General features: G+C 35.4%; 1 protein-coding gene and 1 long non-coding RNA gene across 3 annotated transcripts in view; one reads left to right on the plus strand and one right to left on the minus strand.

Annotated features, from left to right (window-relative positions):
• Positions 1–7472, plus strand: part of LOC112931817 (uncharacterized) — a 53344-nt gene extending 45872 nt beyond the window's left edge. For both annotated transcript variants that reach the window (XR_003237368.2, XR_011996637.1), the window contains one exon: positions 7353–7472. This is a non-coding gene — a long non-coding RNA (uncharacterized lncRNA). The remainder of the gene's footprint in view (positions 1–7352) is intronic.
• DNAJC5B (DnaJ heat shock protein family (Hsp40) member C5 beta) overlaps positions 1–20834 on the minus strand; it is an 82295-nt gene that overhangs the window by 32078 nt on the left and 29383 nt on the right. The window lies entirely within an intron of this gene.

Below are 20834 nucleotides of genomic sequence, written 5' to 3' on the forward strand. Positions count from 1 at the left end.
CTGTTGGTTAAATTAGGTCAGAGAGGCAGCCCAGATTCAAGAGGGCTATTTGAGGACATGAAACCAGGAAATATGGTTTATGAAGGACCACAAAATAGTGAGCCACAGATTATTTACTTCCATTTTGCCTTTTGTCCTGGGGTACAGCACTTCAGAGTCTAAATAGAATTGCAAGACTCCCATACTTGTTAGGTAGGGCTCCAGATTTTTCTCCTTTCTCTGTAGAGTCCTGCTTAGCCTCTCAGCTTCTCTTGTTTCTTATTGTGATCTAGTCAGCAGTAATTCTTTAATCTCAGTGCTTTTAAGATGTATATACAAAAATATTTTTTTTCTAATTTTTCTAGTTTCTCTCAACAGAAGGGAGATATGATCAAAATTACCTAGTCAATGATAACCAGAAACTCCTGGTTATCTTTTACATCTCAATCTCTTCTTTCAAGTTTAGTTGACACTTTGAATAATGCAGGGTTTAGGGGTGCCAATCTCCCACACAGCCAGACATCCATATATAACTTTGATTCCCCCAAAACTTAACTACCAATAACCTACTGTTGACTAGAAGCCTTACTGATAACATAAACAATTAACTTATATACTGTATTTTTACAATAAAGTAGGCTAGAGAAAGAAAATGTTATTAAGAAAATCATAAGGAAGAGAAGATGTATTTACAGTACTGGACTGTATTCACCAAAAATATCCACATAAAGGTGGACCCACACAGTACAAACCTGTGATGTTCAAGGTTCAACTGTATATATTAATTGCATAAAGGGCTTTATACCACTGTTATATAAATGTCCCAAAGATGGCCTCTGTATATTATTTATTTCTTTACTGCAAGCTGAGACCCATTCATTCAAAAGGTCATCACAGTGTGACACTCAAATTTTAAGACATTTAATAACTTTTAAAATAGCCCAAAGAAGCATACAATCAGCCATTTAGAGCCTATTCACTTAGCATTCCTGCAAGACCTCACCCTACATGATGGCTATTGATAAGATAGAGCCTTGCAGTTCTAGGACTCCAAGCTGCTGTAGTCTTCTGGAGCTGACTCAGAGACTTCCCACTGTGCTCCTGAGTGATATCACGTGAACATGTAAGCCTCCTTTCCAACACTCTTGCCTCCCCTCTTCTGAGTTCCCTTGCCAAACTTCCCTTCTAAGGGTAGGTCCCAAACTTTGAACCTCTGGATGGTCTCATGCTGTGAGGGGCTTCCCCTTTTAAGCAAGCCTGTTTGAGCCCCACCCAATAACGATTGTTGTATGTTACTGCCTTTCGTAGTCATATCTTTCTCCTTGATCAGCACCCAAATCCCTTGAACCCTTTATAAACACTTCATGCATTTGTACCCAGTACATATTCCTTTCACACAAGAAACTTAATACAGTCTGCTGCTGAAAGAAAGCTAGAACAAGAGTATTAGTAGGGCTCAAGGAAGAGAAGCCACTGGGTGAGGATTAGTACAGAGTCCTGCAAAAAGGACAGAATAGCAAATTCAGGGCACCATTTAGCTTCAAACTGCAAATAATGATGCCAATACCACCCTGCCATGTAATTATTTCTGAAACACCTGCTACATAATATATAATTCAAGTATTTTGACCACCAAGGCACCCAAGCCCTCTGAAGGCCACATTACACAGTCCTGTGATTTCCTCACATTTGCAGATGGAATATCAGAACAGCTCATCCCAGTAATTGTTAGGGTGTTCTCTAGTTCTCTGTGATCCACAGTCACATTCGTGATTCAAGACAGATGGCATGAGATAACAATAGGAACCATAAATGATGATCTGTTTTAGAGAATTGATCTTTCCCCCCCACCCCATATAAAACCAGATGGAGAGTCAAGTGCTGACCTCTAGTGGCACTTGAGGCAGTGATACCACTTTATAGCAAATAATCTTTCCAAGTTTTTACTAGACTATATAATAACTTGACTTTATAAGGCAATATGCTTGAGTATTTTTTTAATATTAAAGTTAAAATACTTAAGCTTTTGAAAAGTTTAAATGCCAGTTGATAAATCTTTATCTTAGCTTTATGTTAGCCTTATTTTCTAAGGCTCATTTTAATAGCCAGCACTTTACCCTGCCTAATAAGGTAGAATAGAATATTTGAGCAAACACAATAGGTGAAATGTGTCCAATATTAGAAGTACTTGTCTTTACCAATCATAAAAGTATTCCTTTAAGGAATGAGGGCCTGATGTTCTGATACCAGTAGGCCACTGCAGATCTTTAAGCCTTCAGCAGGCCACTAAGATCGCTGTGTGTTACATTTTTGTAAATGTTGGGTTTTTGTTGTTGTTGTTGTTGTTGTTGTTTTACCAGCCTATAACTTACCCAGAATTTGAGGGCTGCATACAACTTAAGATTTCTGTATTTGCCTCAGATTTCCAACAAAAGTTTCTGGACCTCTAACCTTCTTACATTTCTAGGGGAAATTTTTTTCATTCTTGGTTTTTCTTTTTTAAGTTAGCAATCTTTACTGAACTCTGACATCAAGGGAGAAGACTGAGATGTAGAAGAAATGGCCATACACACTTTGTCTCCTACTTCCAACAGCAGCGCCCACCACTGGTTCTATTCCAAGTCCTTAGCCCTTAGCCCTTCCACTTGCTTTTTGTAGGCCTTTCTCCTGCTGTTTGACAGCTCAAGTGCCTGTGATAGTGAGTTCTGTCAAGGCTACCAGCAGTTCCTGGCAATTTCTACTGGTGGACCAAGCTGGTAGTTCTTGTAGGGTCCCCAGTGCCTTTATCTTCTAGGTTTCTCAGTGTAAAAATATATAGCATAGCTCCCTGATACATTTTTATGTTAAGCACCCACTTTCTTGTTCTCCATAAACCCATTTTTTAAACATACCAGGATCTATTCTTCCAGTCTGCCAGCCTCACTGACTTAATTTCCTCAACTAACAGTATGAACCTTGTGGTCATGCACTTGAGTGCCACTCAAATCAAGTTATCCATTTCTTTAAATATTTTTATTTCCTGTCATACCCCAAGGAAATTAGTCTTTCACTGCTTCCACTCTGATTTCTGGGATGATTAACATTGCTAAGAAGATCGCACAACCATGCAAACTTAGGGCCAGTAAAGACTTACTGGTCTTCTATGCTTCTTGCCAATCCTTTTGCTTGGCCTGAATAAGTTCCCTCTCAAGTCTCCTGTAGCAATTATTCCAGCTTTTATAACTTCTCTTTGATTCCTCTTCCTCATTCCCTTACCCATCTCAACAAGAAACCTCTTTTCCTACTTCAAAAGGGGTAAAAAGTTCATTAGAAGGAAATAATACTGTGTGATTGTGCCATCTTTCCCTCCTTTTATTTGGAGGAAAGAAGAACCTCTTCTCTTTAAGATTAACCCTGCCAGTGTTTTCTAGGACCTACCTGTGCATCCACCCAAATCCTGGTCTATCAGTCACCAATCCCTCCTCCCAACTCCAGTATCTTCAATAATGACTCTTTGTCTTCAGCAAGCAAATGTGTCTCACCATTTTTTTTAAAGAAAAACTATATTTATGTCCTCACCTGCCCTTCAAACTACTGTCCTTTATCTTATTTCACGTGGGAGATTGCCTTCAAGTTTCATCCATATTGTTCTACATGATAGGATTTCCTTCCTTTTTATGGCTCAATAAAATTCCATTGTATATATGCCACATTTTCAGTGTCCATTCACTCTTCAACCCATTATAATCTGATTTCTAGTTTTCTACTTGCTCTCCATTTCATCATCCTAACTGAAAAAAAATCAATGGCCTATTCTCAGCCCTCATTCTATTTGACCTTTCTACAAGTTTTGTTGACCATGCCTTCTTTTCCCTTGGTTTTCAGGATGTCTTCCTGATTTTTGCTCTGTCCTGGCTGGGAGACTAGGCAGTGCAGACATATGTGGGTCCTTGGGTCCAAGGTTGGCAGAAGGAGTATGTCATATCCAAAGGTACTAGTGCATCAAAAGCAAACGAGTACTCAAAAACCGATTAAAGATAGGACAAACAAAGAACTGGGAAGCCAGGAGTGGGAACTTGAGAGTAAAGTGTGCATGTCAGATGCAGAATTTTATTCACTCTCTATAAACCAAAGGAGGACCACATCATAAAAAAGACCAGGAACAGAGTAGACAATCCTGTGACCACCAGTTAAATTAGTAGTTTTCAACATCTGATGCTCAGAATCATTTGTGAATGGGATGTTGTTTTTAAAAACTCATGTGTCAGGCTCTACTATTAGAGGTTCTAATTCTGTAGGTCTGGGACATCTGTATGCTTGCAAAAGCTCCAGTTGATTTGGCTATGCACTGAAGTCTGGTTTTGAAGTTTTACTATTATTCTATTTAACACTTGATTATTTTCTTTCTTTCTCCTCCCTCCTTCCTTCCCTCCCTCCCCCTTTCCTTTCCCTTCCTTCTTAATTGTTGTAAAAAAACCAAACCTATAACATAAAATTACTATCTTGATCATTTTTAAATGTACAGATCAGTAGCATTAGCTATATTCACATACTTGTGTAATAGATCTCTAGAACTTTTTTTTTAGATTTTAAAAATTTATTTATTTATGAGAGACACACACAGAGAGAGAGAAAGAGGGGCAGAAACACAGGCAGAGGGAGAAGTAGGCTCCACGTAGGGAGCCCGACATGGGATTCAATCCCGGGTCTCCAGGATCACATCCTGGGCTGAAGGTAGCACTAAACCACTGAGCCACCCAGGCTGCCCTTTCTAGAATTTTTTTACCTTGTAAAGCGGAGGCTGAAACTCTGTGTCTGTTGAACAACTTCCCATTTCTTCCTCCCCCCTCTACCAACTCCTGGAAACCACAATTCTAATTTCGTTTCTATGAATTTGACTACTTTAGATAGAACTTTGTTTTTTTGTTTTATTTTTTAAAATATGCTACTGAATCTCCAGCTTCAAAGCTATTTAACACTTTCTTAACTTTTTTGGAATACTACTAGTTAATTTTTTTATTCTTTTTTCCCCAAAGGTAGTTTAACGTATTGTGCAATATTTATGGCAAAGCATTGTATACACATATCAACATGTTATGGCAATTTGATCTTTATTAAAACATGTACAGACTGCTCCTTTGGTTTTATATTTTTTACACAGGAGTTATTTATTTTATAACTGGAATTTTGTACCTTTTGACTCCTCTTAATCCATTTCACCCCCACCCTTCACCAGTAATTTACCAATCTGTTCTCTGTATCTATGAGTTTTTCTTTCTTTCTTTCTTTCTTTCTTTCTTTCTTTCTTTTTTTTTTTATTCCCCATATAAGTGAGACCATAAGTTGTCTTTCTTTATGTGACTTATTTCACTTAGGATAATGCCCTCAAGTTTCATCCATATTGTTGTACATGATAGGATTTCTTTTTTTTTTTTTATGGTTCAGTAAAATTCCATATGCCACATTTTCTTTATCCTTTCATCCATCTACAGAAACTTAGTTTGTTTACATGTCTTGGCTGTTGCAAATAATGCAATGAACACAGAGGTACACATATCTTTTCCAGATGGTTTTTTCATTTCCTTCAGATAAATACCCAGAAGTGGAGTTTCTGGATTGTATAGTAGTTATAGTAGTTTTATTATTTATTTAAGATTTAATTTATTTATTTGAGAGAGAAATGGCACAAGTTGGGGGGGGCATAGGGGCAGAGGGAGAGGGAGAAGCAAACTCCTTGCTGAGCAGGGAGCCTAGAGGATACAGGGTCCCTGAGATCATGACCTGAGCCAAAGGCCGATGCTTATTTTTTATTTTTTGAGGACCCTCTATAATGTATTCCATAATGACTGCAGTAATTTACATTCCCACCAACAGTACATAAGGGTTCCCTTTTCTCCACATCATCACCAACACTTTTGTCTTTTTGATACTAGCCATTATGACAGGCATGAGGTGATATCTCATTGTGGTTTAAAAGTATTTTATTGAGGTATATTTGACACAATATTATATTAGTTTCAGATGTACAACATAATGATTTGACAACTTGATATGTTACACTATGCTCACCACAAGTGAACTATCACCTCTTATACAATGCTATTTACAATACTGTGGACTATTTTCCTACAGTATACCTTTAATCTCTATGATTTATTCATTCCGTACCTGGATGCCTGTACTTTCCTTTTCACCCATTTTGCCCATTCTGCCTCTCCTCCCACCAGTAACCATAATCTGCTCTCTGTATTTATGAATCTGTTTCTGCTTTTGGTTTTTTTGTTTGGTCTTGTTTTTTAGATTCCACATATAAGTGAAATCACAGTATTTATCTTTCTCTACCTTATTTCACTAAGCATAATACCCTCCAGGTCCATCCATGTTGTTGCAAATGACAAGATCTCATTCTTTCTTATGGCTGAGTAATATTCCATTATATATATATGTGTATTATATATACTTGTGTATATACTATAATATATATATATACATATACACCACATCTTCTTTATCCATTAATCTATTGACAAACACTTGGCTTGCTTCCATATCTTGCCTGTTGTAAATAACTATAATAAACAATGGTGCATATCTTTTCAAATTATTTTTTCATTTGCTTTGAATAAATACCCAGTAGTGGAATTGCTGGATCATATTGGGTATTTTCACTTTTAATTTCTTGAGGAACCTCCATACTGTTTTCTACACTAGTTGCACAAGTTTACATTCCCACCGATAGTGTGCAAGTGTTTTCTTTCTTCCATAACCTCACCAATACTTGCTATTTCTTGTCTTTTGTGTTCTAGCCATTCTGACAGGTGTTAGGTGATATCTCATTGTAGTTTTGATTTACATTTCCCTGATTAATAGTGATGCTGAGTACCTTTACATGTATCTGTTAGCCATTTGTATGTCTTCTTTGGAAAAATGTCTATTCAGGTCCTCTGCCTATTTTTAAATTGGATTGTTTTTTGGTATTGGGTTATATAAATATTTATATATTTGGGATATTAACCCCTATCTACTATGTCATTTGGGAGTATTTTCTCCCATTCCATAGGTTACCCTTTCATTCTGTTGATAGTTTCCTTCTCTATGCAAAAACTTCTATTTTGATTACTACAGCTTTGTAGTATATCTTGAAATCTGGGATTATGATATCTCTAGCTCTATTCTTCTTTCTCAAGATTACTTTGGCTATTTGAGGGTCTTCTGTAGTTCATACAAAGTTTAGTATTATTTGTTCTGGTTCTGTAGAAAATTCTGCTGGTATTTTGATAGCAATTGTACTCAATCTGTAGATTGCTTTGGGTGGTATGGACATTTTAATATTAATTCCTCCAATCCATGAACATGGTATATAGTTGTTTGTTTTTGTTTTGTTTTGTTTTTAGGTAGGCTCCACACCCAGCCCAGAGCATAAAGTGGGGCTTGATCTCGTGATCCTAAGATCAAGACCGAGCTGAAATCAAGAGTTGGACACTACTAACTGAGCCACCCAGGTGCCCCCCATGAACATGGTATATCTTTCCATTTGTTTGGTTACTTTTTCTTCATCAATGTTTTATCATTTTCAAAGTACATGTCTTTCATCTCCTTTGGTTAGGTTTATTCCTAGATTTTGGGGTGCTTTTTGATACAATTTTAAATGGGATTTTTTTCTTAATTTCTCTTTCTGTTACTTTGTTATTAGTGTACCACTATGGTTTTGATTTGCATTTTCTCCATGATGAGTGATGAGCATCTTTTCCTATACCTGTTTGGCCAGCTATATGTCTTCTTTGGAAAATTGTCTAATCAAGTCCTCTGCCCAATTTTAAATTAGATGTTTTTTTTTTTTTTTTGCTATCGAATTTTTGTTTAATTTAGATATTTTGGATACTAATCCCTTAGTTGATATTTGCAAATATTTTCTCTCATTAGGTAAGTTGCCTTTTCATTTTGTTGATGGTTTCCTTTGCTATACAAAACTTTTTAGTTAGATATAATGCCACTTGTCTATTTTTGCTCTAGTTGCCTTTGCTTTTGTTGACAAATTTAGAAAGCATCACCAAGATCCATGTCCAAGAGGTTTACCACCTAAGTTTTCTTCTAGGCATTTTATGATTTTAAGTCTTACATTCAAATCTTTAATCCATTTTGAGGTAATTTTTGTGTATGGTGTAAGATAGTGGTCAAGTTTCAATATTTTGCATGTGGCTGTGTTGTTTCCCCCAGAACAATTTAGCATTTATTGAAGGGACTGTCCTTTCTCCATTCTTGCTTCTTTTGTCATAAGTTACAAGTTAGCCATATATGCCTGGTTCAATTGATTGATTGATTGATTTTAGAGAGGGGGCCTGCATGATAGTTGGGGGTGGGCAGCGGAGAGAGATGGAGAAAGAGAATCACAAGCAGGCTGCACTCGCAGCACAGAGCCTGACATGGAGCCAATCTCACAACCCTGATATCATGACCTGAGCCAAAATCAAGAGTTGGACACTTAACTGACTGAACCATCAGGTACCCCTGCCTGGTTTTATTTCTGAGCTCTCCATTGTGTCCCATTAATCTGTGTATTTATGCCACTACTATACTGTTTTAATTACTGTAGCTTTGTAATATGATTTGAAATCAGGAAGCATGGATGTCCAGCTTTGTTCTTTGTCAGGATTGCTCTGGCTATTCTGTGTCTCTTGTGGTTCTGTTACAAATCTGAGGATGCTTTGTTCTATGTATGTGAAAAACGTTATTAGAATTTTGACAAGTATTGCATTGAATCTGTAGATTGTGTTGGATAGTATGGACATTTTAATAGTATTAAATCTTCCAATCTATAAAAGCATGGAATATCTTTCCATTTACTTCTGTCTTCCTTAATTTCTTTCATTGGTGTCTTACAATTTTCAGTGTATAGGTCTTTCACCTCGTTGGTTCAATTTATTCCTATGTATTTTCATCTTTTTGATGAAGTTGTAAATAGAATTATTTTCTTATTTTCTCTTACTACTTGTTTATTAGTGTGTAGGAACGACTAATTTTTCTATATTGATTTTGTTTCTTGCAACTTACTGAATTTGTTTATTAGTTCTAACAGTCTTTTGGTGGAGTCTGTAGGGTTTTTCCTATGTGATATGTCATCTGCAAGTGGTGATTTTTTTTTATTTCTTCCTTTCCAGTTGGATGCTTTCCCCACCCCCACCCCTAAATTGCCCTGGCTAGGACCTTCAATACAATATTGAGTTAAAAGTGGTGAGAGTGGGCATCCTTGTCTTATTCCTGATCTTAGAGGAAAAGCTTTTAACTTTTCACCATTAAGTATGATGTTACCTCTGGGCTTGTCTTATGTGGTCTTCAATTTTTAAATTGTTTTTTTTTAATTTTTTATTCATTTATGATAGTCACAGAGAGAGAGAGAGAGAGGCAGAGACACAGGCAGAGGGAGAAGCAGGCTCCATGCACCGGAAGCCCGACGTGGGACTCGATCCCGGATCTCCAGGATCGCGCCCTGGGCCAAAGGCAGGCGCCAAACCGCTGCGCCACCCAGGGATCCCTTATGTGGTCTTCATTATGTTGTAGTACATCCCTTCTATGCCTATTTTGTTGAGAGTTTTAATCATAAATGGATTAATTTTGTCAAATGCTTTTTCTGCATCTATTGAGGTGATCATAAGATTTTGTTAAATCTGGTTTATGTTTGCACTCAGTTTATCTTCAAATTTGGATTTGTAACATAATTACAAATATTTTACTGTAATATTGAGAGTTCATAAGACTTATTTTCTCTTTGTAGAGTCTAATGGCATGTTATTTAAACACATTGACCTGCCGCCCTATGTAAGTCCTATGCTGTTCTATGCTTTTCCACATGGTTATAAAACTCCCATAATCATATCCTGGGTTACCTTTTGTCTCGTGTCCTCCACACACAGCTTGTATATTATGCACGGACATGGCCACATTACCAGTAGTTTTTCAAACGTACTCTATGGCTTTTGTTCTCCATCTTTGCTTAGTCTGTCATCTCTGCCTTGCATGCCTATCCTTGCTAACCTTACATTCTTTCCCAACTTCTATACTTTTATGTCCCAGCTATTCATCATTACTCATGCTTGAATTGTCAACTCAAAGCATTAACTCCTATGGTAAGTCCTACCCTGAACCTCTTGTCTCTTTTCATTGCATTTTCTTCTTTTTTTCTATCTTGATTGTACTGTATTATCTGTTTTATACCTTCCTATATGAAGGCATATAGTTTTATTCTTTTGTGGCTCTAAGCTTAGCATAAGCCTGTCACAAAGTAAGTACTTATAAAATATTTATATAATAAATGAGTAAATAAATGAATTAGAAAAATGACTTAGCATCATGTTACTATAATACCCTCAGTTTCCTTTCAAGATATGCTGAAGAGGGAAAAAAATCATGTCTTTTTCTTCAGGGAAGATTTCATATTTTCTAATTCCTAGAATTATCTGAACTAAACCAGCAAAACCTCCAACAAGATTCCATTGTTTCCTCACCCCAAACAGAGTTAATAAGAGTATCTATTTAGGTCTATCATTAGACATCTTATAGTTTTCCATGCTATGGAATGCTAATTCTTATTCTGGCTGACAATTCACAATTCTTTGAGTTGTGTGCCTTACTCAGGAATAAAAAGATAAATGATGCTCATTGAACAGCATTGTTATATGCATGGCTTTAAAAAATAGATTTTATTTATTTATTTGAGAAATAAAGCATAAGCAGGGGGAAGAGGAGGAGGAGAGGCAGAGGGAGAGGCACAAGCCGACTCCCTGTGGAGCATGGAGCTGCAGGCAGGGCCCTGAGATCATAACCTGAGTTGAAGTCAGACACTAACCAACTGAGCTACCTAGAGGCCCCATGGATGGCTTTTTACATTGAATAAATATTCTAATCAAGGAAATACACTTAATTTGTCTTAAAATCATGATCAGAAGCAAACATTCATCCAAGAAACTACCAAATTTTTAAAATTGAGATAAAACTCACATAACACAAACAACTACATCAGAAAATTTTAACTATTCTGACCACTTTAAAAAGTATAATCAGTGATTTTAGTACATTAATACATTCACAATGGTGTGGAAACATCACAATCTAATTCCAGATTATTTTCATCACCCTAAGGAGAAACTCAATGCCTCCTAATTCCTTCATATCCCTATTCCCTAGCAGTCAATAATCTATCTCTATGGACTTGCTCTATGGATATTTCATATGAATCATAAAATATGTGGCTTTTTATATATGGTTTCTTTTATTTAATATGTTTCCACAGTTCATCCATTTCATAACAAGTGTCAGTACTTCACTTCGTCATGTGACTGAATAATATTCTATTATGTATATGTGCCACATTTTGTTTATTCATCTATCAGTTAATGGATATTTGGATTGTTTTCATTTTTGCTATTATAAAGCTATTCATGTACAAAGTTTTGTGTGAATATGTTTTCAGTTCTCTTGGAAATATACTTAGACACACAATTGTTGGGTCACATGATAACTCTAACTTTTTGAGAAATTATAGATTATTTTTCACAGTAGATGTAGCATTTTACATTCCTACCAGAAATATACGAGGGGTCCAATTTCTCTGTATCCTTCCCAACATTTTCTTAATGGTAGCTAACCAGCTAAAAGTGAAACAGTGTCTAATTGTGGTTTTGATATGCATTTTCCTGATGAGTATAGTCAATTTGTATCAAGCGATTATTAGCCATTTGTCTATCTCCTTTGGAAAATGTCTATTCAAACCCTTTGCCCATTTTTAAATTTAGTTATATTTTTATTGTTAAGTTGTAAGTATTATTTATATATTCTGGGTATTATACACTTATTAGATGTCAGATCTGAATATTTTCTACAGTTCTATAAGTTGTCTATTTTCCTGATAGTGTCGTTGGTATACAACAGTTTTTAATTTTGATGAAGTCCAATTTATCTATTTTTCTTTTGTATCATATTTAAAAAATAGTTGCTCAATCCAAGGTCTTAAAGATTTGTACCTATGTTTTATAATTTTTGTAGTTTTAGGTCTGTAATGCATTTTGAGTAAATTTTGTATAAGGTGTGAGGTAGAAGACCAAATTCATCTTTTGCATGTGAATATCCATCCGGTTGTCCCAGTACTATTTGTTGAAAAGATTTTTTTTTCTCTCATTAAATGGTTTTGGCATCCTTATTGAGATTATTTTGACTATAGATGTATGGGTTAATTTCTGAACTATTAATTCTGTTCTGCTGATTTATATATCTGTCTTTATGCCAATATCACACTGTTTTGATTAGTGCAGTTTTATAAGTTTTGAAATCAAGAAGTGTTGAGTCCTGCAACTTTATCCATCTTTTTCAAGATTCTATTTTGTTATTCTGAGTTCTTTGTATTTCATTTCCATATGAATTTTAGGATCAGTTTACCAAATCTTGCAAAAAAGGTAGTTGGAATTTTGATAAGATTGTATCAAATATGTAGATTCATCTTAATATTTAGTCTTACAATCTCTGAACATGGGATGCCTTTCCATTTATTTAGGCCTTTAATTTCTTTCAACAATGTTTTGTAGTTTTCTAAGTCTTTTACTCCCTTAGTTAAATTTTTTCCCAAGTATTTTATTGTTTTAGATATTATTGTGAATGGAATTCTTTTCCTAAGTTTATCTTCGAATTGTGTTAGTGTAGATTTTTGTATATTGAACTTATGTCCTGAAACTTCACTGAACTCATTTGTTAGCTCTAATTGTATGTGTATTTGCACAATGGTAGGTATTCAGTATGTCTTTCTATATATAAGATCATGACATCTGTGAATATAGTTTTCTTTATTTTCTATCTAGATTTCTTTTTATTTCTTATTCTTGCTGAATAGCCTTAATATAAATTCCACTACATCGCTGAAGGAAGTAGTGAGAGAAGACATTTCTATTTTGTTCCAGATCTTAGGGAGAAATTTTTCAGTCTTTAACTCTTAAATATGATGATAGCTATGGATTTTTTATAGATGCCCTTTATTAAGTTTTATAGATGCCCTTCTATTGTTAATTTGTTGGGTATTTTTGTCATGAAAGGGTATTGGGTTTTGTCAAATGCCTTTTCTGTATCTATCAAGATGAATGTGCTGTTTTTTTTCTCTATTCTTTTTTTTTAAATTTATTTAATTTAAGGAGAGAGAGAATGAGTGGGGGGGGGGGGGCAGAAAGAGAGGAAGAGAGAGAGAATGTCCAGTAGACTCCCTGATGAGTATGTAGCCAGACTCCAGGCTGAATCCCAGAACCCTGAAATCAAGACCTGGGCTGAAATCAAGAGTCTGATGCTTAGCCAACTGAGTCCCCAAGGTGCCCCATTCTCTATTATATTAATATGGAAAATACATTGACTTACATATATTGACCCAATTTTATATTCCTAGAATAAATGATACTTGTCATGGTGTATCATCTTTTTAATATGTTGTTCTATTCAGTTTGCTAGTATCTTGTTGAGGATTTTTACATCTATATTCATAAGATTTATTGTCCTTTAGTTTTCTGGTGATGTCTTTAATATTAGGGTAACCCTGGCCTTACAGAAGATAGTTTGTGTCTGCACTCCTACTTTTTTGGAAGAACTTGAAAAAGGATTACTGTTATTTTTCCTCCTTCTCCTTCTCCTTGGTAGAATTAATTCTAGTGAAGCTACCTAAATTGGAGCTTTTCATTGATGGATTTTTTAAAAATATGGACTTGAGCTCCACATTTTATAGATCCACTTAGATTTTTTTTTTAATTTTTATTTATTTATGATAGTCACAGAGAGAGAGAGAGAGAGAGAGAGGCAGAGACACAGGCAGAGGGAGAAGCAGGCTCCATGCACCGGGAGCTCGACGTGGGACTTGATCCCAGGTCTCCAGGATCGCGCCCTGGGCCAAAGGCAGGCGCCAAACCGCTGCGCCACCCAGGGATCCCTAGATTTTTAATTCTTTTCGAATTTGTTAGTTTGTGTGTTTCTAAGAATTTGTTCATTTTATATAGGTTAATTTTATTGGTAAGCAATTGTTCACAGTATTATTTTGTAATTTTTTTCTTGTAAGATCAATTGTAATGTCCCTCTGCTTTTATTCCTTATTTTAGTAATTTAAGGTTTATCTTTTTCTTGGTCAGTTTAGGTAAAAATTTGTCAATCTTTTTTGTGTTTTCAAATCTCCAGCTTTTGGTTTTGAGGATTTACTCATTCTTCTATTCTCTATTTCATTTATTTTCACTCTAGTCTTCACTATTCTTTTTTCCCTTGTGCTTTTGGTCTAGTTTGTGATTCTTTTTCTAGTTTCTTAAAGTGGAAGTTTAGGTTATTTGAGATCTTTATTCCTCTTTAATGTAGTTATTTACCATTCTAAGAATTACATTCACTGCATCCCACAAGTTTTTGTATGGTTTGTGTATTTTCCAATTTCCCTTGTGATTTCTCCTAGACATTAGTTATTTAGGAGTTTATTGTTTAATTTCTAACATGTTTCTTAACTTTCCAAATTTCCTTCTGTTATTGACTTCAAATTTCATTCCATTGTAGCCAGAGAACACACTTTGCTTTATCTAAATATTTCTGAATTTGAATTTATTGGTACTTGTTTTGTGGCCAAACATGGTTTAAATGGAGAATGTTCTATATGCACTTGTGTTGTTGGGTAGAGTGCTCTACAGAAGTCCAGTAATTCTAGTTGGTTTATGGTATTGTACAGTCTTCTGTTTTCTTGCTGTTCTTCTGTCTAGCTGTTCTGTTCACTATTGAAAGTGAGGTATTCAAGTCTCTAATTACTACTGTAATTACTACTCTTCCTTCAATTCCATCAGTTTTTTTCTGCCATGTATTTTGGAGCTCTGTTTCAGGCACATATATGTTTTGAATTGCTATATATGCCTGAAAGATTGACTTTTGAAAAAATAATTGTCCTTCTTTGTTTCTGATAACTTTATCTTAAAGTTTATTTTGTCTGATATTAGTATAGTCACTCCAGCTCTCTTTGGATTACTACTTCCATATAATATATTTTTCCATACTTTCAGTTTTATCTTATTTGTCTGAATCTAAGGGGAGTGTTTTTAGAGGCAGCAAAACCTGGATCATTTTTTTTAAAACCACTTGCCAATCTCTGTCTATAAAATCCACTTATATTTAAAGTAATTCCTGTTAATGAAGGACTTTTTTTTAATGAAGGACTTTTGCCATTTTTCTATTTGTATTTTTTTTTTCAAGTAGTCTCTATGCCCAGCATGGATCCCAGTGCAAGGCTTTAACTCACAACTGAGATTAAGACCTGAGCTGGAATCAAGAACTGAATGCTTAACCAACTGAGCCATCCAGGCACCCTCTATGTGTATTCTTATATCTCTTTTGTTCAATTCTCCTATTACTAGCTTCTTTTGTATTATAATTCCTGTATTTCTTTTATATATTTTTAAGACTTTTTGTAGGTATGTGATTACCCTGGGGATTACAATTAACATCTTAATTTTTAAATATCTAGTTCACATTAATATACTGTCAAAAGTATACAAAAACTTCTGTATAGTTCTACCTCCCCATTTAATGCTGTTATTGTTGCAAATTACATCCTTATGAATTGTATGTCATTGAACATAGATATATAATTATTGCTTTATGCAGTTGTCTTTTAAATCATATGGGAAAAAAGGATTTACAAATATATTTACCTATGAAATTACTTCTTTTAGTGTTCTCTAATTTTTCATATGGATTCAAGTTATGGCCTAGTGTATTTTCATTTTACCCTGAAGGATTCCTTTTGGCATTTCTTATAGGAAAGGTCTTACAATGACTCAGTTATTTATTTATCTAGAAAGTATCTTGGTCTTGCTTTCATTTTAGATGATAATTTTGCTACATATAGAATTTTTGGTTGACATATTTTTCATTCAATTCTTTAACTATAGCATCCTATTGTCTTCTGGCCTCATGGTTTCTCATAAGAAATCAGCTGTTGATCTTATTGAGGTTACCTTATATATGATGAGTCACTTCTCTCTTGCTACTTTCAATATACTCTTTGGCTTTGAACAATTGATTATGATGTATCTCAGTGAAGATTTTCTTGAGTTTATTCTATTTGGAGTTTATGGAACTTCTTAGATGTATAAATTAATATTTTTCATTAAATTGTGAAATTTTCAGGCATTATTTCATCAAATATTTCTTCTCTTTCTTTCCACTCTCTGGGATTCCTGATAAATATATATATATATACACACACACATATGTTTTTTTATATACAGATATATATATACATCTGTATATATAAAGATTCCTGATATATTTATCTGTATATATGAAGATATATATATCTATATATCTATATATGATGGTATACTCAGGTCTCTTAAGCTCTGTTCATTTTTCTTCATTCTGGGATGCCTGGGTGGCTCAGTGGTTGAGCACCTGCCTTTGGCTCAGGGCATGATCCTATAGTCCTGAGATCAAGTCCCACATCAGGCTTCCTGCATGGAGCCTGCTTCTCCCTCTGCCTGTGTCTCCTTCTCTGTGTGTGTGTGTCTTTCATGAATAATTAAATAAAATCTTTAATTAAAAAAATTTTTTTTCTTCATTGTTTTATCTTCCTGTTACTCAGACTGCTTACTATTAATTGACCTTTCTCTAACTTCACTGATCTTTTCTTCTGCATGTTCAAAATGCCTATTGAACCCCTCCAGTAAATTTTTCATTTCAGTTACTATACTTTTCAACTCCAAAATTTCTATTTTAGTTCCTTTATATAAATTCCTTTTTAATTGATATTCTGTATTTGGTGAGACATCTTTCTCAACCTTTCCTTCAGTTCTTTAGACATGATTTCCTTTAGTCTTTATACATATTTAGCTTATTTAAGTCTTTGTCTAACATATCCAAATGTGGAGCATTCTCAAGGACAGTTTCTATAGATTCCCCCTCCCCCCAATATGGACTTTACTTTCATGTTTCTTTGCATGTCTCATTTTTTTTAAAAACTGGAAATTTTGAATATTTTAATTGGCAGCTCTACAAATTAGATTCTCCCTTTTCCCTATGATTTTTAATTGTTACTTGTTGTGATTGTTTATTTAGTGACTTTTCTGACCTAATTTTGTAACATCTTTATTCTTTTTTAAAAGATTTTATTTATTTATTTATTCATGAGAGACACAGAAAGAGGCAGAGACACAGAAAGAAGCACAGACCTCCCCTGCAGGGAGCCTGATGCGGGTCTCAATCCAGGACCTCAAGATCACGCCCAGATATGAAGGCAGACACTCAACTACTGAGCCACCCAGGTGTCCCTGTAACATCTGTATTCTTAATCATGTGTGGCCACTGAAGTCTCTGTTTTCCATTAGTTTAACAGCTAAGGATTAGACAGGTTTTCTTGTACACATAGAACCAAAAATCTCCTAGTGTTCATAGGTGAGGTTTGTATGTGTTTTAGGACACATCTTCAATGCTGGGCCAGTTTGCAACTCTGCCTTAGCTTTTAATTCCTGTTTACACAGATGTACAAGGTCAGCCATAAGTGAGAACTTAGGGCTTTCTCAGTCCTTTCTTGAGTGTGTGTACAGCTGTGGGAAGGTGAATAGCTTCTGAATTCCCAGGAATATGTCAGAACTGATTTCTCTATAGAAGCTAGCATAGTGCTTAAGACAGGAATAAGTGATGGAATGAAGCACTCATTCTTTTTCATTTAAATGATTAATATGAATTCTATGCTGAAGTCAATCTAGTCCACTCACCACAGTCTCCTTTATTTTGTCTTGTCTTTCTGTATGTATCTTTCAACCTTACTAAATCTGAGCTCTTTAAAGTAGCACATATTACATCTATATATAGATAGATAGACATAGATACATAGATAGTTATGTATATTAATTTCTCACAGTCTATATAAATAAGTATCCAATACTAAATAGGCATTGAGTGAATGAGTGAGTGGGAAAAAAGTCATTGACCATAATGATCTAGTGCCCAGGAACAAATGATGTTGTGTGAGGAACTAAGAGGACCAAGTAGATTTGCCATGGGACAAAGGAGGTTATGCTGGTGACCTGAAAGATAACTCTGACATAGCCTCATATACTCTTCTTTTTAGTGGAAGGTTTTAGAATTCAGGAAACAAATTAGTACTGATAGATATTAATTTCAATTTATCTTGTGAGCTTGAATCATCACTTTGCCTTGTAAATATTTACAATTCTTCTATTAGCTATGCATTCCCTTGACATTTACACTTTATTCATAAGCAGCCTCTGTTATGACCTATAATTGCTAATAAAGATGGGTAAAAGCACCACAGATTGGGGTTGCCACAGATCACTATGGAAATGACACTCTTTCCTGTTTCTTGTGAAAATAGCATTTTGCCTCATGTTGGTCTACTCTGAGCAGCTCACCTCTTCAGAAAAGGGGGATTATTTCCAGAAAGTTCCATGTGAAATTGAATGAAATAGAAAATCAAGTCCCTGCTGCCCTGTGAACCACGATATTTGGTACCTCATCAACAAGCTTATTCATGAGGCACAGAAACCCAGGTGCTAATATACAAAGCTAGTTCACTCTGATATTATGGTTTTTTGAGGAGCTAAGAAAGGGTTAGATCTTTATCTCATTTCTCAAATGAGAATGCAAGTAGACCAACATTTTGTTAGGTTTTTGTACCCAAAACACTAGGAAAACCAGGTGGCTTCCCTTTTGGCATCTTAATATTGTTTCTATCTAAGTTCAAAACTGTATATATCAGTGAATATAAAAACTAAAATTTAAGCTGCATATGAGATTTTGAATACTCAAGATGCACATTCTTTATGTTACATAACTGGCTGTATTTTCTCAGAGTTTTCTCTTCCATATCCCCTAAGTACATTTTATCTGAAGGACTCACAGCCTTAAAAAATGCACTGTGTCCCAATCTGAACCTATAGTCTTTCCTTGCTGAGCTATCCCTCTCTTTACGGGGTCAGTGAATGACACCTTGTTCAGCTAGGTGACCAAACATTTGAGAAATGATCCTGAAGAATCTGAGAATATAAGTAATTGAGAGACAGGCACAGGCAAAATCTATTTGTTGACCAATTCATTATTGAATTTGGTAAATATAAGCCAGGACTAATGGAAGTGCCATAGAAGACAAAACATAATGCTTGCCCTGAGGGAATTGATGGAGTGGGAAAAGCAGAAAAGAAGAGTAAATTACAACCTGTAAGGATTTTATGCTCTGAATAGCACAGCGAGTCATGGAACATATAATGGGCCTCAGGGAAGGCCCCCACAGGCCTTTTCTCCCATATCAACCTAAATGGCTCCTTGTAATCATTTTGGGTATGATGTTTAGGTTTCCTTCTCTCTTCTCTCTCTCTCTTTCTCTCTTTTTTTTAAGATTTTTTTTTTTAAATTCATGAGAGACACAGAGAGAGAGAGAGACAGAGACAGAGACACAGGCAGAGGGAGAAGCAGGCTTCATGCAGGGAGCTTGATGCGGAACTCGATCCTGGAACTCCAGGATCATGCCCTGGGCTGAAGGCAGGCGCTAAACTGCTGAGCCACCCAGGGATCCCATCTCTCTCTCTTTCTCAATTAGATTCTGATTTTTTGCTTATATCCTCCTTAAAATAACTTTGAGAAATTGTCCCCTCACCATTTTTAACTTGGTATCTAAATTTTTCGTAAGATAAAACAGATACAAAGGTTGTAATTTTCAGCATATTATGGACATTGGCATGTTAAAATAAGGCAGTTGTAACACCCTTTTAAATGTATTCAACAGAATTTAAATGTCACAGAATCTGCAGACACAGTTATACACATGTACATACACATGCACATACTTTCTCACACATACACGTGTAGACTTGTATACACACACATACACACATTTCTTGGAGAGTCTTCATGCACCCATGGCCCAGCTAACTTTGAAGAATGCTGTTTTATAGGCCTCTTTCTCTGATGCCTTATGCATTACTTGTGGTAACCAGTAACTGTGTGCCAGAACTTGTTTAAACACTTTACACGTATCACCTCTTTTAATCCTTCACAACCCTCTGAGGTCAGTACTGTCATCTGCATTTTACTTCTGAAGAAAATGAGGCAAAGAGGTTTGAATCCAGGTCTTTCTGACTTCATATGCTTTACTTGTAACTGCTACTTTATACTTAAAATTCACTGCAGCTGAGGGATTTTAGTGTTAAAATCAACATGGAATACCTCAAAGAGAATATGTAACTTCTAATATCTCTTAGTGCTCTCCAACCTCCTACCTGCTTTGCTTTTCTCTACAGCACTTACCAACATCTGATAGACTGTATATTTTATAGATTTATCATTAAGCCTGCCTACTCCCCCAACCCAGAATATAGGCTTTGGGGATGTAAGGATTTCATCTCTTTGTTCAATGCAGTTTTCTCAGTGCCTAAAACAGTACTCAATGAATATTTGTTGAATAATGAACTAGACTTGTTGTTATAAAGCCATTAGGATTCTTTTTTTTTTGTATATTTTTTTATTGGAGTCCGATTTGCCAACATATAGCGTAACACCCAGTGCTCATCCCATCAAGTGCCCCCCTCAGTGCCTGTCGCCCAGTCACCCCAACCCCCTGCCCACCTCCCCTTCCACTACCCCTTGTTCATTTCCCAGAGTTAGGAGTCTCTCATGTTCTGTCACCTTCTCTGATATTTCTCACTCATTTTCTCTCCTTTCCCCTTTAATCCCTTTCACTATTTTTTATATTCTCTGAATGAATGAGATATGAATGAGAAACATATAATATTTGTCCTTCTCCGATTGACTTACTTCATTCAGCGTAATACCCTCCTGTTCTTCTAAGAGACTCTAAACATACTATATGCTACATA

This window comes from Vulpes vulpes, chromosome 13 (genome assembly GCF_048418805.1).
Source record: "Vulpes vulpes isolate BD-2025 chromosome 13, VulVul3, whole genome shotgun sequence".
Lineage (NCBI taxonomy): Eukaryota > Metazoa > Chordata > Mammalia > Carnivora > Canidae > Vulpes > Vulpes vulpes.